Source organism: Gossypium arboreum, chromosome 11 (assembly GCF_025698485.1).
Source record: "Gossypium arboreum isolate Shixiya-1 chromosome 11, ASM2569848v2, whole genome shotgun sequence".
Lineage (NCBI taxonomy): Eukaryota > Viridiplantae > Streptophyta > Magnoliopsida > Malvales > Malvaceae > Gossypium > Gossypium arboreum.
Genome location: NC_069080.1, coordinates 25,018,188 through 25,036,500, shown reverse-complemented (window position 1 = coordinate 25,036,500; position 18,313 = coordinate 25,018,188).

Here is an 18,313-nt window from a genome sequence, read left to right as displayed (position 1 = left end):
CTAGGGGCTAGTATCAACAGCATGCCCTACAATATGTTTAAGCAGCTAGGTCTCGGGAAACCCAAAGAGACTAGGATGAGCATTCAATTAGCAGATAAAACTATAAGATTCCCTAGAGGTATTATTGAAGATGTGCTAGTTAAAATCGATAAATTTATATTTCCGTTGACTTTATTGTTCTAGACATAGAAGAGGATAGCAACACTCCCTTAATTCTAGGAAGGCCCTTTTTAGCAACTGTTAAAACCATCATTAATGTTGGCACAGGTGAACTCACACTCCGGGTGGGAGATGAAACAATCACCCTTTAAGCTTGCAATTCTGGCAACACATCAGGAATTGAAGGTAATCATTTAAACCATTCTACTAAAACTAACAATATGGTGCAACCTATTTTGTAGAAAATGATCTGAAGGAAGTACACGAGTCGTTCTCAAGCACCAGTAGAGGACCTATTCATGAAGATCAAAGATTACAAACTGAGGAACTCAATGAATGGCGGATGCATAAACCAAGAACACCTGACAAATCGAAACTACGCTAAAACGAGCCCGATACCTCTTTAAATCAACTTAAGGTTGGTGATAAGGTCTTATTAGATGCTGCAGATCCCCACATTGTCACTACCATACCGAATGAGGAAATCCCTCTTACGGTACTCAGTATTTTTCCATTCGGTACGGTGGAGGTGAGTCATCCCAAGTTCGACACTTTTAAGGTAAACAACACCCAATTAAAACCTTATTTTGATGAGATTGATAGTAGGAATGAGGAGTATAAACTCCTCAAACCACCATGACCATTCACTGGAGAGGTAAGTCGAGCTTAGACTATAAATAAGCGCTTCTCGGGAGAAAACCCGAGTACTAACAATATTAATTTCTTTAAATTTTGGTATTTAACTCGTAACTTATTAATAGAAATCTTGAATACAGGTGCTTCCACAGAGACATGGCCAAGCACACGGGCATGCTTTAGGCCGTGTGAAAACAGGGCAAGGATTTCCCCAACACGGGCTACGATAAAACGCCACGGCCGTGCGATATGGCTGTGGTCGAGCCTGCCAAAGCAACATAGGCATGCGACACGCCTGTGTGGAAGAACCGTGGGTGAACCTGTTAAAACAACACGGTCGTTCGACACGCCTGTGTGGAACACCCGTGATCGAACCTGTTAAATTAACACGGGCATGGGGCTTGCACACACGGGCGTGGGAGAAGCGAACGAAGCTAGACACGATCGTGTGAACCCACACGCCCAAGGAACATGGGCGTGTACTAAATTTCAGAAGCCCCCAAATTTGAAATTCGTGAATCACACAGGCTGAAATTGGGGAACACGGCCGTGTGCCCTAGCTGTGTGGCCCAAAATCTATAAATACCTTGCACTATTCACTTTTCTCCCCATTCAAAAACCCTAACCCTAGCCGCTGCAACTCCACATGGCCTCTCTGCCACTCCCGTGCGCCACCTACAACTCCATTCTCGACGCCAAATCTCTCCCCTTAGCGTTTGTTAACTCCTTTTTCTTTTATTTCATTGACTTATAATGCTATTTATCATATTAATCTATATTTTTCATGTTATTTCTATATTGATAATCACATAAATTTCATTTATCAAACAAGTTATCATATTTCTTATGTTTAAAATCTTACTCATTACATGATTCCTACACTTCATTCAATTAGTTAGAAGTGAATATTCATGGCTAGGATAGTTGAAATAATCATGCATATTTTGTTGACATCTCTTTTCATTCATATAGTATTTTGCATTCCATTCCTTGCCACTTTTACTTATATTACCATGCTCATGCCACAAAGAAATGGGTCATTGAACTTATTGTTTTAATTGAATTTAGTAATTGTGGCTGAATATAGTTATGCATTTTTCTTTTTGAATTTAGTCGCATTCCTTTTATATATTATAAATTGTCCACTCATCAAAAGACGAATTGATGTTTCCACTTACAGGTACACAATGTCATCTTTAAGAGGAAAGAAAACCGCCTTAGCTGCTTCAAAGAAGAGGAAGGGAGCGTCCTCTTCTGCAGGTCCAACCGTGAAAATTTGTCACCCTCTTCTACAGTTTACCTGAGGGCCCCAGGAAGAACTTTTCTAGATACTTTAGGCCCGACCTTTAATTGCGGACTGCTGCATCGACTGGGCTGTCGTAGAACAAGTTTAGATGGCTGATGCGATTTGGGCCCTCTTAACCACCGACCCTTGGGAGCTGTTCTTTGGGATCATCGAACTAACATACCTCGAGCTCACGATGGAAATATGCTGAATGTTCCATCTCCAGACCGTAATGACGAACTACGATGATCTCAGCACAGTGCAGTTTTGCCTAGGTGGTTTAGTCCACCAGCTAAGTGTCCCAGAGTTTGGTGTGGCACTAGGCTTATATACGGAGGAGTTCAAGGAGGAGAATAAACTACATGCTCTCAGTCGCCATATACATTTCTCTCCCTCGAAGTGCTGACACACTTTGGCCCCTCGCACGGCCTCCTACAATCCTAGCCGCTCCAAGGCATCAGTTCTCCCACCATCCCTAAGGTACTTACACGTTATTTTAGCTTACATGGTTACAGTGAGGCTAGAGAGCACTGGTGTCGTCAACACCCACGATGTCTACTTCTTATGGTGCATGTCGCAAGGGCACGTCATTGACCTTGCCTATTTCATCGCCCTTGCGATTCAGAACCATACGGAGCGGCATCGGAAGGGGGTTATCTCTATTGGCCCTACGTAACTAGACTGGCGTGACATTTTGGGCTCCTCAACACCACGGCCCAAGAATCATCCCTCACCCTCATCTGCCAGATGTCTCCACAAGGCATATCAAGCATTCTTAGCATGAGGATGATCAAGAGGCGCCGAGGAACCTACCCTCCCTATTATCGTCTCACCCAATCTACCGAGGAGGAGGCCTACGAGGACATTCCTGATGATGTCTCCCCACAGCACGAGGACCCACCGACTCAGCGACCACCACCACCCTCTCTTCCAGTTTATGCGGCAGCTTCATATGCTTACATCTCTGAGTGCCTTACCCGATTCGAGCAGTAGTGTTTTCAATGATTTGACAACATTGATGCTACTCTACAGCAGATGTGTCAGCACCTCCACATCTCATCGCCAGTCCCTCCTCGCGAATCATCCAGCGATGAAGATGTTTAAAAATATTTTTTTTATGTTTTTAATTTTTATTAAAACTACTTTTATTTTTATTTTTAGCAGATTTTAGAATTTTATTTTTAATTATCAATTTCGATTTTTCTTTATGAGTAATTCTCTTTCCTAATATCTCTTAAAAAGTTTCTAATTTTATCACAGTTATATAGAGCCCTTAAGCTCATCGTCACATAGGAACTAAAACTCCACCGGGAAAGGTTCTCCACGACTGCCATGTCCTGCTCGCCCATGACCATAGTTACCACCAGAGATAATATCCTTTTGGCGCAGGACTTATGGCCTAATGAACCTCTACGACCGCCAGAGTATCCTCCTCCTCTTTCGAACCGATTCCTCTCAAGAACTCCAGTTAGAGGAATTCATACAGGAAGTTTCACTTCTCTCCCTATCTTAATTTTATATACTCTAACATCTATCTTTGTACATTGAGGGCAATGTACATCTTAAGTGTGGGGGGTATTTATTTCATTATCAGAAAAATCCCTGAGTGATTACCTTGTTCTCTTGAAAAGCTCTCATATCATATTTAGGATAAATTTTAATTGATTTATGATTTTGATTGATATATCTTGAATTAAAACATAGGCATTTATGCATTGATTGTTTAAACTTTAAGACATTAGAGAATCAAGCATGATGAGTTGATTTTTAAGAATTTAAAATTATAGGTTGTTTCTCCAAGTCTAGGTATTACTTTGAATTGGAATTCACGAGTCTAAACATCAAAAAAGCCATAATTTTTGTGAGATTTTTGAGCCTTTTGAGCCTCTATTAATTCTTTCATGCTTAGTTTTATTATTGCTTTGAGTGCGTCAGTATTGAACTGTTATTCTAGAACTTGCTTGATTATGCATGTCGAGACCACACCATTTGATTTGATATGTCAAAATGATTAAGGCACTTAGGATTAATCCACTCATGCCATGAAGAGCCTACGTTCATGATTAACCCCTAGTAAACCCCATTGAGCCTAACAAGCCATTTCTTGTATTACCCTTAATATAAACCTTTAACCTATTATTGTGAAATCCCTTAAATTAATCCTTATTTTTGTCGAGATTTGAGTTGAATGGATTGTTTAGCTATGTTTTGTTCTTAATAGTTAGTCTATATTATTTAACTTGTTTAAAAAAAATATGTATACATATCTGTAATTTCATATTCTGGGAAGAAACTCTGTTGTACGTAAGTGAAGATTAACTCTTTTTCTAGTTAGGTAATTCTTTAATTTAATCTCGATTCTAACCTTTTCTTTCAGCTTGTGACCACACCCCCCTAACCAAGCCTCACTACAACCCTCTAAATACCTTTTGATTGATGTATCATCTTAAATTATAGTGGTGGAGATTTGATTTTCATGCAAGCCTATGGTAATGACTTTTCATTATTGACTATTGAGTGCTTCATTTATTATCCTCAAACACCTCGAATGATTTGAGTGAATCTTTAGTGAGGATGTAAAACTCTGTGATATTCTGAATCAAAGGTAATTACTTAGATGCGGAGAGACACCTATGTTTGCATGATTAAATACTCAACTGGGAATGTTTGAAACTTTTATGTTCTTTTAGTTGAATTATCAATGTATGATTACCTATGGATTATTTTGAGATATTATCGATAGAAATTATAAGTTGAGAAGAATTTATTTTGATTATGAGTTGAGAATTTTGCTTGAGGACAAGCAAATGCTTAAGTGTGGGGGTATTTGATAAACCATAAATTATACATATTTTTACCTCATGTTTAATGCATGTTATGGATGATTTCCCATTAGAATTGGTGAATTTGATGCTCCTAATGCTTTAATTTCATGTTTTATACTTAGGAGATCATAGAAGAGCGAAAGGAACGAGAAACGGCCCAAAAATGGAGAAAATGGGCCAAGTTACGAAAACAACACGGCCTGGACCTCCTTACACGGGTAGACTACACGACCGTGTCAATTTGGCAGGCTCGAACATGGCCTGAAGTAATCGAACACGGGCGTGTTACACGGGCGTGTCCCTACCGAGCCCAAGTTGAGTCCAATCCAGAAAAGGCTAATTTTGAGGGCTTCTAGGCATTCCAAAGCCTATAAATACACCCTAGAGGGGGAAGAAAAGGGAGACGGAGAAGGGAGAGTATGGAATTACTCCAAAGAAGCCGATTGATCCATCTCAGAAGCCAGATTCATTATCAAGACTGAAGATCTCTCCTCAATTTCCCTTCAGGAGTTTTGGGTTTTCTTTATGTTTTGTATTCTTTATTCTTCTGAGATGTTTTCTTATTTATTTATGAACTAAAACCCCTAAATACCTAAGGGGGATGAAACCTAAGATGAATCTTGTTATTATTTTCTGAATCGTATGATAAATATTTAACTTGTTCTTAATTATATGTTCTTAATTTTTGCTTTGATATCCCAGGATACTGATTCAAGACATGCTCTTATTCAGAGGAGGAATAGACCCTATCTAAGAGTACATTTGTCATAATTAAGCGGAGTTGATTGCGCACCTAGACATAGGGTGATAAGATTTTGCCGAATTAGGGTGAAACCTAATAAGGGGATCTATAAATCGAGTTAATGCAACCCTAGAGTGTTAATTAGAGAAAACTCTCGGTTATTCAATCTAGGGATTAGACGTTATTAGTCTTGAATAGGGATAATAACATAACTTAGGGATCTCTACGGAACAAGTTGAATGAATAAATCGTCTGATTCGGAGCTAGAATAACAAGTAAATTCTAGGTGGATTTTTCCATAGGTATTGTCTTAAGTCAATCGATTTTTCCCAAAACCAATTCCCCAATTCTTTTCTCTATGCGTTCTTAGTTTAGATAATTAGTTAGTTAAAACAAAAACCTCTTTATTTTTAGGCTAGATAATAAAAAGACAGTCATCACTAGTACTTTTAGTTCCTTTGGGTTCGACAATCCAGTCTTGCTAAAACTATACTACTGTTCGATAGGTACACTTGCCTACATCACGATAATAGTTAGTTCAAGAACGAGTAATTATAAATATTTAAAACCTATCACGAAATCACGCGATCAAATTTTCATATCACATATCATAATTTAAGTAATTCATATCATTTCCCATTTTATTCATTTTAGTCATCTATCATGATGTTACATACCAAATTCAATCAAAAAATTTCATATTATCATAATAGACTCACCTTAATGATTCAACAATCAATAAACATGCATATAAAATTAAATATTTCTATCATGAATCATAAAAGTACAAATTAAGGTTTCACGAGTCACTCGTCGATGATTTTTGCTTTTCCTTTCCCTCTTGGCTATTTGTGTTGGCGTTAGTTACAAATAATCATAAAACATATCATACAATCAATTTCTAGCCAAATCAGAATCAAATAAAAAATTACAAATATTTTACAATTTATTCAATTTAGTCACTAAAACCAGGACAAGCATAACTTTCAATTTAAGCCCTCAGGTTAGAATCTGATTTCACCATAACTCATTAGGGACCTTCTATTTTCTATCTTTACTAACAATCCATGACAATTTTACATTTTTTAATTGGTCCCTAATTTACTAAACTAACAATTAAGCTTTACAATTTAGTCCTTTTTATATACTAAGCTTAATTTCTAACAATTTCACACCAATTTCATTCAATTCTCAACAATGACAACTTTCAAAAACTTTAACAGTTTTACAAATTAGTACATGGGCCAGCAAAATCAAGCTCTCATAACCTGAAATCTATAAAAGTTATAAGAAAATGACATCATTGCACTTACCAATTTGTGGTTGAAAGCTTGAAGAAACTTAAGGCTTTCTTCTTTTCTTTTTCTTTTGTTTCAACGGTGGAAAAAGATGAATTAATGTTCATCTTTCTATCCACTAAGCTATTTATACTAAGTATTTTATTTAATTAATCTTAGTTTATTAGGTTTAATTATAATTTTGGCCCTTTAGATAATTGCTATCTAAGTCCCTAAGTCATTTCCTAATTAAAAATCTATAGCAATTGGACTTTTACAATTTAGTCTCTAGGACTTAATTAATCACAATTTCAACTAAATTACTTAATCTAATTTCAATTTATCTATATACTAACTCTGTAAATATCTCTATTTAATATTTACGAAAATGAGGTCCTAAAACTGCATTTTCTAACACCACTAAGAACTGGGTCGTTACAACAAAGCTCAGAATTATTAACAGTAGAACAGGTCAATGCATTAACAACATCAAGGCAATTTGATTCAATAATTATCCTATCAAAATTTTGAGCTTTTAGCCAAGAGAAGACTTCCCTTATAAGGAAAATCTCAGCCAAACGAGGATTATAAACAATAAAAAAATGACCCGAAAAAGCTTGTACAAACTTACCTACTTCATTATGAATAATTACATTTCAACCATCCAGTTGTCGAACGAACATTATACAACAAACATCAGCAATACAATTATACAATTAGTATCATTCATCAGTTTGATACCAAAGCAGTAATGTTTAAGAGCTTCACTTCCTCCACACCTTATACAACTATCATTAGCAATACAACTTTTGTCTTTCAAACGACCTTTGCAAGGAACAAAATTACAAATACACTACTACAGAAAATCCAAACCTACGGTGGCAACTTAAAGGTCCAAATTTTAAGCTAATAAAAGCCCATATTATGCTGCGAGATCGTTAAAATACTAAAGCAAGGGTATAACAAAATTTGACATCAAACAACCTATTCTTACTAAAATGCCAAGTTTGCTTATAATGTTGATTGTTCAAGCTGATAAGAACTTTGAGAACCTTAGATGTTGTTGAAAAAAAAATCCAGTTTGAAAACAGGTTTCTTACACAACAGAAAATAAAAAATTTGAAAATCGACCCGGTTTGTGATATTTATAGCAATAAACCTTACACTGAAATCGTACCTATGTTTTCAGATAAAAAATCATTAATATTTTTTGGCTTTCAACTAAACGATCTTCTTCACTATTCTCACACCATGAGCTGCTTCAAGTGTAGGCTTGAATCAATTGAATCAAAACACAGAATTAGAAAAAAATTTCTTTTCTTTTTGGGGTAAAAACGAAAATTCTATCTTCTTTAATAAAAAATGGTAGAATTTTTATTCTGAAAAAATATATTTAACAGTTGAGAATAAATTCTTTCTACTTTTTTGATAAAGTAACAATCTCTACAAGTTATGTAAATAGCTCTATCGCTGCTATTTATTTATAGGGAGAAAAGGTAGAACCCTTTTTGAATTGTAGAGTTTGTTTCAAATAGAAAGACAACTTCCTAGTCCAACTAGGAGAGAGAGAAGGGCTAATAGGGTGTGCTTCCTCTCATATGTATTATGATGGAGATTCGGGCCTCTCATTATATTGGGCCCAGTTATAAGTGTTTCCTGCACTTTTAACTTAACACTTTATAATTTAATCCAACCCTATACATATTTTTCTATTTTCTAAAATAAACATTAATTTTCTAATTAAATAATTTTCTCATCTCAATTTTACCCTAGTAAAAATATGACGATTTTACCCTTGGTAAAATTTTCAAAAAATAAAATCAATATTTCACAACTCAACTTGTTCACTATTACCAAATGGTTTATTTTTATTTTTGGGCTTTAAAATTGGTAAAAAACATAAATTCATTCTTTTGATCATTTTTGTGTAATCCAAATATATTTGCAAATAGATAATTTCTCATTTCGTTTTTGAGAAACTTACATTCATTTCCAAATGGTTTCATTTCTCCATTTTTGTGAAAACCATAATCTTTTCTAAATGTTTTCCATTTTTCTGTTTTTATTCATTCTATTCATTTTGATTCAAACATGTAATTCATTTTTGGTTTCAACGAGCTAGCGGAAGGACCGATTGGACATATGTAATTAGGGCTCAAATGATTTATAATTAAGTTCGAATTTTCTCTTATTAATTATAAACTTATTTAGTCACGAAGTCATTCTACTATAGTATCATGACTGAGCTCTCCCTAACAACATACCATTATGAAATCAATTATTTTGTACTCGTCTAATGACCTTGTCATAAGTGTGTTACCTTCATAGTATATCCTTGATATCTTTAGGATATTATTGCTTCTTCCAGTATGATCCTATTTTATCTCGTGGTGATCAAATAGGGATCAAGTCATCAATAAAAAAGACGAAAAAACCCGTAGTCGCATTTACTTTTCATCAACCATGTAATGCCTATGAGAGGATATCATTTACCCATGTCTCGAGCTATGAATTCCACTATTTTGAATAACACTACATACTACAGAAGTTTTACACTTGACGCACCAGCTTTCAGTTCCTTATATATTTGAACTTAGGCTTTTATTTACATCAAAGTGTATACATAGTCTACCATCCACTCAGGATTTAGGTATGCCACACTATGAATGTCACAAGTGAATAGATTAATAAACAGATTCGAGATCTATTCTACTTGGGTCTAGTCTGATGTACTGTCAGTCCAGTCAGTCATATTTATGTCTCTATCTTTTGAAAGTCATACGCTTCGATGCCCAAGACAAAGCATCTCCCCAATTGGACTTGATAAACGACATATTATTCTTACAATCGGTTTGCTCATTTTCGATTAGCTTAAGGACATGTTTAGGTTCGTTTACTAATACAAGCTGTCTTTCAGTATTACGACCCGACCACGTAATACTGCTAAATATTAGTTAAACAATAGACAACTAGTGAGCAACATTTGCTTCCATTTTACTTTGCGTGCAAAAATCATGTGAGGACAAAATACAAATTATTAATGTAATTCATGAATAGTTTTATTAACCAATCTGTTCAAAAAATTACAAGTGTATTTAGATGAAAATACTACACTTAGGGCATCGGATCCAACAGATGCATCATAAGGTTTTAACAAAGCCATCGACAAGTGGAACGTTCCATCCTTTACCATCCTCCATTAGTAAATCCCACACTTATCATTAGGAATCCATAAGTCTTTAAAAACACAAATTTGACGTCCATCATCCAACCTCCAACAGACTTCCCTATGTTCAAAAAATTCAGTTTGAAAACGATTATCTTGCATAACAGAAAAATAAAATTTTAAAAATCTAGTCGGTTTTTGATATTTATAGTAATAAACTTTTTTCTTGAAATCACACGTGTTTTGGGCTATACGAATCCTTGTTGTTCCCAACTTTCAACTGAATGGCCTCCTCAACTATTCTCGTATCATGAACTGCTTCAAGTGTGGGCTCGAACACTTTCCAATCAGACGCAAAATCATAAATATTTTCTTTAATTTTAGTAGGAAAATAGATCTCTCTTTTATGGAAATCGATAGAATTGTTATTCCTGGAAAATATAATTGATACTTAGAAATAAATTCTCACTATTTCCGGGAAAAATAACAATATCTCAAATTTGTATATAACTTATATGTTTAGCCTTATCGATGTCATCTATTTATAGGGAAAGTAAGTGAAACCCTAGTTGAATTAATAAAATGCATTTAATGTTTATTTAATAGAAAAACAATCCCTAGTTGAACAAGGAGAGAGAGTTGCGACAACCCTAGCTAAAATACTAGGGTTTGTCATCCCCTTCTATTCAGTATGAAAGGCTTTATGCCTTTCCTATATCGGGGCCAATTATAAGTGCTTCTTAGACTTTTAACCCAATACTTTATAATTTAATCCAACTCAATACACGTTTTTCTATTTCACAAAATAAATATTAAAAATTTCTAATTAAATAATTTTCTCAACCCAATTTTGATTGCATTAAAATCATTACAACTTTATCTTAAAATAATCTATGAAAAATATATTTATTTTTTTACATTCAACGGATTCACAATGACCGATTAATTTAATTCTATTTTAAACTTTAATTAATTAATTAATAATTAGAAAAACTAGAAATTAATTCTCAGGTCATCTCCATATTTAGTGAGAAAACCACATTCATTTTCAAGTGTCACCCATATTTTTAACTTTATCATTTCTATCCATTTATGTTCATTTGATTCAACATGCAATTCATTTTGGTTTCAACAAGCTAGCGGAAGGATTGATTGGACATATGTGATTAGGATTCAAATGATTTATAATTAAGTTTCATCTTTTCACCTATTAATTATAAATTCATTTAGTCATAAAGTCATTCCACTATAGTATCGTGATTGATCCCTCCCTAATGACATACCATTACAAAAGCAAATCGATCAGTGCTTGTCCAATGACCTTGTCATAAGTGTGTTATCCTCATAGGATATCTTTAATCTCTTTGAAATAAATCTGTTCTCTCTTATCTCATGGTCTCCATTACATATTCCTTTATGAAAAGTCAATTACTATCAAATAGTAATGAATTCATTCATCACAAAGATAAACGACTAGTGGCCACATTTACTTTTCATCTATCATGTAATGTCAATTAGAAGATATCATTTACCCATGTCATGAGTTATAAATTCCACTATTGTGAATGATGTTACATACTGCAGAAGTCATATACCTAACCCACCAGCTTTCATTTCCTTATCTATTTGAACTCAGGCTTTTACTTACATCAAAGTATACAAGTCACGCATACATAGTTCATCATCCAACCAGGATTAAAGTATGTCACACTATGAATATCACAAGTGAATAAATCCATTTACATATTTATATTATATTCTACTTGGGTCCAATTCGATGTACTATCTGTAACACCCCTAACACGTATCCGTCACCGGAATAGGGTTACGAGGCATTACCGAACTTATTCATTAGCATTTGTACAAAACTGAGCCATAAATTTGCATTCCAGTTAAAACTTTTCAAAATTCACCATAAAGTCCCTAATATGGGCCTACGGGGCCCAATACATGCTTTAGAAGTGATTTGGAGCTAAATCGGTAACTTTGGAAAACTTTTAAAAAATTTTCTTAAAGTTAGGGGCACATGCCCGTGTGGCTCCTATGGCCGTGTGGCCAGCCCATGGGCAATTCTGACTTGCAATTTCTTAAGCATCAAAGGGGCACACGGCTTGGGCACACGCCCAAGTGGCTAGGCCGTGTGGTAAATTGATTTTTCACCACTTTTAAGCAATGTTCACACGATTTTGACACACGACCATGCTCGAAACCCGTGTCCTTCACATGACCAAGATACACGGCCGTGTTTTTAGCCCGTGTACTATCCTAACTTCATATTTAAGGATGTAGGGGACATACGGTCATATCACACGCCCGTGGACTTACCGTGTGTCACACACGGCCTAGACACACGCCCATGTGTCTAACTATGTGGACGAAAATAGGCCATCTTAGGCCACTTTTCTCACCCTTTCATCCATTTACCTGCACTTAAACATAATTATCTATAAATTAAAACCAGCCAACCAACCAATTTATTGCATAATATGCATTTTATATTAACACACTACTACTTAACCATTAAACTAAGTTTCATACACATATGCCATCCCTTTTACATACTTTAACCATCTATAACTTTATCCAACCAAATACTTATACATGCTAAATAAATCAAAAGATATTAACTCAAAAACTATCGGAGAACTTCTGGATAATGTGATTCTTGGTGATGATCCGATCCTCCGTCTCCATGTTAATCTACAAAATATGACAATCACATTCAAGTAAGCTTGTGAAAGCTTAGTAAGTTCATAGGCTTAGAACGTAAGCTTACCAAATATGGTAAAGCTTTTGTACATTATACAATTCATTAATTTCTCCCGTCATTTACAAACCAAGTCAATTTCACTTAATATTATTCACACTTAAACTTCATTCTTTTAGGCCCATTTATCGCTTGCCATCTCTTTTCAAACTAAGAAACTATACGGAATTGAGTACTTCGTTTTCACTTTACTATAGTAAAACTATGGACTTGCACATGATCAAGTTTTACCTTCCGAAGCCATGGCCCAGCCATGGTCTTACACGAGTCATATATCATACCGATGCCATATCTCGGATATGGTATTACACGGAAGCACTTATCACTTTTCTTCGATGCCATAGCCCAGCTATGGTCTTATATGGATATCGCTTATCACTTGTTGCCATGGTCCAACCATGGTCTTTTTCCTTCAATTCATCGTTTGTCACTGGACAGAAGTATTCAATCCGATGTTTCATTCAATTTGATCATTTCTGCAATTTCATATTTTTACATTATTCATGGTTTTATCATAATCATATAGTATAACTCATTATAAAATTCATAAGAATAACAATGATCACTAAAATTTAGCCACATGAACTTACCTGGGCTAATTCGTAATAGTTGTAGAAGTTCGAGAAAATTATTCGACTATTTTCTCCTTTCCACGATTCACTTCAATTTCTTGATTTGCAGTAAAAATATGAAAAACCAGCTCTAAGGTTTCTTCAATGGCTATTTTAGTGAAGAGGATGAAGAAAATTGAAGAAATCTCTAGATTTCCAATTACATTCCATTTTTAACTATTCAATTTTTACTTCTTTTCCCATTTTACCCCTTGTTCACACCTAATTTCAATATTTCCTGCACACACATGCTGTCCAGCCCAATAATAGGTGTTTAATTGCCTATTTAGTCATTCTTTAATTATTATTAGAGCTATTTAATCACATTTCACAATTTTACTCTTAATTCAATTTAGTCCTTTTTACCCAATTAACTACCGGAACTTTAATACTAACTTACTAACACTCCATAAATATTTATAAAAATATTTATGGCTTGGTTTAATATTTTAGGGTCTCAATACCTCGTTTTCACTTCCAAATTATCTAGTATTGATTATAAAATACAATTCACTATTTCAATCATTTTCCTAACTTCACATCTAACTTATTTTCATTAAATTAATAATATTTTCTACTCATTTGTCAGATTTAGTAATCTCAAATTACTGTTCTGACACCACTGGAATTTGGGCCGTTACAACTATCCCCCTTTTAGGAAATTTCGTCCTCGAAATTTCATATCTGGGAATAAGTATGGATATTGATATTTCATTAATTCCTCTATTTCCCAGATTGCCTCCTTCGACCCATGATGATTCCATAAAACTTTAACTAATAGTACCCGTTTATTTCTTAATTCTTTAATCTCTCGTGCTAAAATTTTCACTGGTTCTTCCGAATAAGTCATATTCGGTTGAAGCTCTATCTCCGTATGAGGAATTACATGTGATGGATCTGATCTGTACCATCTCAGCATAGACACATAAAACACATCATGAATCTTTTCAAGTTCCGGAGGTAAAGCCAATTTGTATGCTACCGGACCGATTCTTTCAGTGAATTCGTATGGCCCAATAAATCGTGGACTCAGTTTTCCCTTTTTGTCGAACTGCAAAACTTTCTTCCACGATAACAGTTTCAAAAATACTCGATCGCCCACATTAAACTCTATATCTCTTCTTTTCAAATCTGCATATGACTTCTGACGATCGGAAGCAGCTTTAAATCTGTCTCGTATAATACGAACTTTTTATTTTGTTTCTCGAATCAAATCTACTCCCACTAACTTTGATTCACTTAATTCAGTCCAATATAATGGAGTTTTACATTTCCTTCCATATAAAGCTTCAAATAGGGCAATTTTGATAATAGTCTAATAACTATTGTTATAAGCAAATTCAGTTGAAGGTAAATACCGTTCCCAGTTGCCGCCCTATTCAAGTACACAGCACTTCAACATATCTTTTAATATCTGAATTACCCGCTCTAATTGCCTGTCTGTCTGAGGATGGAAAGCTGTGCTGAAGTTTAACTTGGTGCCCAAAGCTTCTTGTAATTTACCCCAAAATCTTGAAGTAAACCTCGGATCTCGATCAGAAATAATAGATGTCGGCACTCCATGTAATCCCACTACCTCTGAAACATATATTTCTGCCAACTTTTCGAGTAGGTAGTTTGCCCTGACTGGAATAAAATGTGCCGATTTAGTTAACCGATCAACAATCACCCATATTGAATCTTTCTTTTTCGATGTCGCCAGTAACCCGGACACAAAATCCATCGTTACATGTTCTCATTTCCATTCCGGAACCATAATGGGTTGCAATAAACCGGTCGGTACCTGATGTTCAGCTTTCACCGATTGACAGATCAGACATTTTGCTACATATTAAAAAATTTCCAGTTTCATACGAGGCCACTGATAAACCATAGTTTATACAAATTTTTACCCTATATTTAACACATTTTATGGATGATTTTCCATTAGAATTGGTGAATTCGATGCTCCTAATGCTTTAATTTTATGTTTTACACTTAGGAGAGCGTAGGAGAGTGAAAAGAACAAGAAACGAGCCAAAAACGGAAAAAATGGGCCAAAGTACGAAATCAACACCGCCTGGACCTCCTCACACGGGCAGACCACACGGCCGTGTCTATTTGGTAGGCTCGAGCACAACCTGAAGTAATCGCACACGAGCGTGTCACACGGACGTGTCCCTGCCGAGCCCAAGTTAAGTCCAATTCGGAAAAGGTTAATTTTGAGGGCTTTTAGGCATTCCAAAGCCTATAAATACACCCTAGAGAAGGAAGAAAGGGAGGACAGAGTAGGGGGTAAGGAATTACTCCAAGAAAGCCGATTGATTCATCTCAAAAGCCGGATTCATCATCAAGACTGAAGATCTCTCCTTAATTCCCCTTCAGGAGTTTTGGGTTTTCTTTATGTTTTGTATTCTTTATTATTCTGAGATGTTTTCTTATTTAGTTATGAACTAAATCCCTTAAATACCTAAGGGGAATGAAACCTAAGATGAATCTTGTTATTATTTTCTGAATTGTATGATAAATATTTAACTTGTTCTTAATTATGTGTTCTTAATTCTTGTTTTGATATCCCAGGATACCGATTCAAGATAAGCTCTTATTCAGAGGAGGAATAGACCCTGTTGAAGAGTACATTTGTTATAATTAAGCAAAGTTGATTGCGCGCCTAGACTAGGGTGACAAAATTTTTCCAGATTAGGGTGAAACCTAATTAGGGGATCCATAGATCGAGTTAATGCAACTCTAGAGTGTTAATTAGAGAAAAGTCTCGGTAATTCAATCTAGGGATTAGACATTATTAGTCTTGAATAGGGATAATAACATAACTTAGGGATCTCTACATAACAACTTAAATGAATAAATTGTCTGATTTGGAGCCAGATTAACAAGTGCAGTCTAGGTGGATTTTTCCTTAGGTATTGTCTTCATTTATTCGATTTTTCCAAAAGCAATTCCCCAATTCCATTCTCTGTGCGTTCTTAGCTTAGATAATTAGTTAGTTAAAACAAAAACCTCTTTATTCTTAGGCTAGATAATAAAAAGACAGTTATTACTAGTACTTTTAGTTCTTTTGGGTTCGACAATCCGATCTTGCTAAAATTATACTACTGTTCGATAGGTACACTTGTCTACATCACGATAATAGTTAGTTTAAGAACGAGTAATTATAAATATTTAAAACCTATCACGAAATCACGCGATCAAGTTTTTGGCGCCGTTGTCGGGGAATTGAAATAATAGGAACACTCAATTTTTATTACTTTAGCCATTTATTTTTCGTGCACTTTAACTTATTATTATTATTTATCAATTTACTTTTTCCTTCTCTTAACAGGTTTTTATAGTTTATGACTAGAAGAAATCCGTTAGGACCATTACTTTTTGACGAAGAAATCGATCGTACAGTTCGCAGAAATCAAAGAGAAATAAGGCGAAGCTTAAGATACACAGAGAACGAGCAAGAAGGCGATACTCAACCCCCAACCGAAGAGATGGCTGAAAACCAAAGCAATCAGCTACCTCCTACAATTGCGGTTAATCAAAATCCTGCTCCACACACTATGTATGATTATGCTAAACCTTCTTTAACAGGAACTGAATCAAGCATAGTTAGACCTATTATAGCTACAAATACTTTTGAATTAAAACTAACACTATTCAAATGATACAGCAATTTGTTCAGTTTGATGGTTTGCAGGATGAGGATCCCAACGCTCATTTAGCCAACTTCTTAGAACTATGTGATACATTTAAAATTAATGGTGTCTCTGATGATGCCATTCGTCTTCGGTTATTCCATTTTTCATTGAGGAATAAAGCTAAACAGTGGTTGAACTCGTTACCACGAGGGTCAATTACTACTTGGGAACAAATGGCTGAAAAATTTTTACTAAAATATTTTTCACCGGCTAAAATAGCTAAATTACGTAATGTGATCGCGAGGTTTCGTGATAGGTTTTAAATATTTATAATTACTCATTCTTGAACTAATTATTATCGCGATGTAGGCAAGTGTACCTATCGAACAATAGTATAGTTTTAGCAAGACCGGATTGTCGAGCCCAAAGGAACTAAAAGTACTAGTAATGACCGCATTTTTATTATCTAGCTTAAGAATAAAGAGATTTTGTTTTAATTAACTAATTATCTAAACTAAGAACTCACAGAGAAAAGAATTAGGGAATTGCTTTTGGGAAAATCGATTGAATGAAGACAATACCTAAGGAAAAATCCACCTAGACATTACTTGTTATTCTGGCTCCGAATCGGACGATTTATTTATTCAACTTGTTCTGTAGAGATCCCTAAGTTATGTTATTATCCTTATTCAAGACTAATAACGTCTAATCCTTAGATTGAATAACCGAGACTTTTCTCTAATTAACACTCTAGGGTTGCATTAACTCGATCTATGGATCCCCGTATTAGGTTTCACCCTACTCCAGAAAAATCTTGTCACCCTATTTCTAGGCGCACAATCAACTCCGATTAATTATGACAAAAGTACTCTTAGACAGGGTCTATTTCTCCTCTGAACAAGAGCATATCTTGAATCAGTATCCTGGGATATCAAAACAAGAATTAAGAACAAGTTAAATATTTATCATACGATTCAGAAAATAATAACAAGATTCGTCTTAGGTTTCATTCCCCTTAGGTATTTAGGGGTTTTAGTTCATAAATAAATAATAAAACATATCAAAAGAATAAAGAATACAAAACATAAAGAAAACTCAAAACTCCTAAAGGGAAATTGAGGAGAGATCTTCAGTCTTGATGATGAATCCGGCTTCCGAGATGGATCAATCCGCTTTCTTGGAGTAATTCCTTACCCCCTCTTCTCCGTCCCCACCTTTTTCC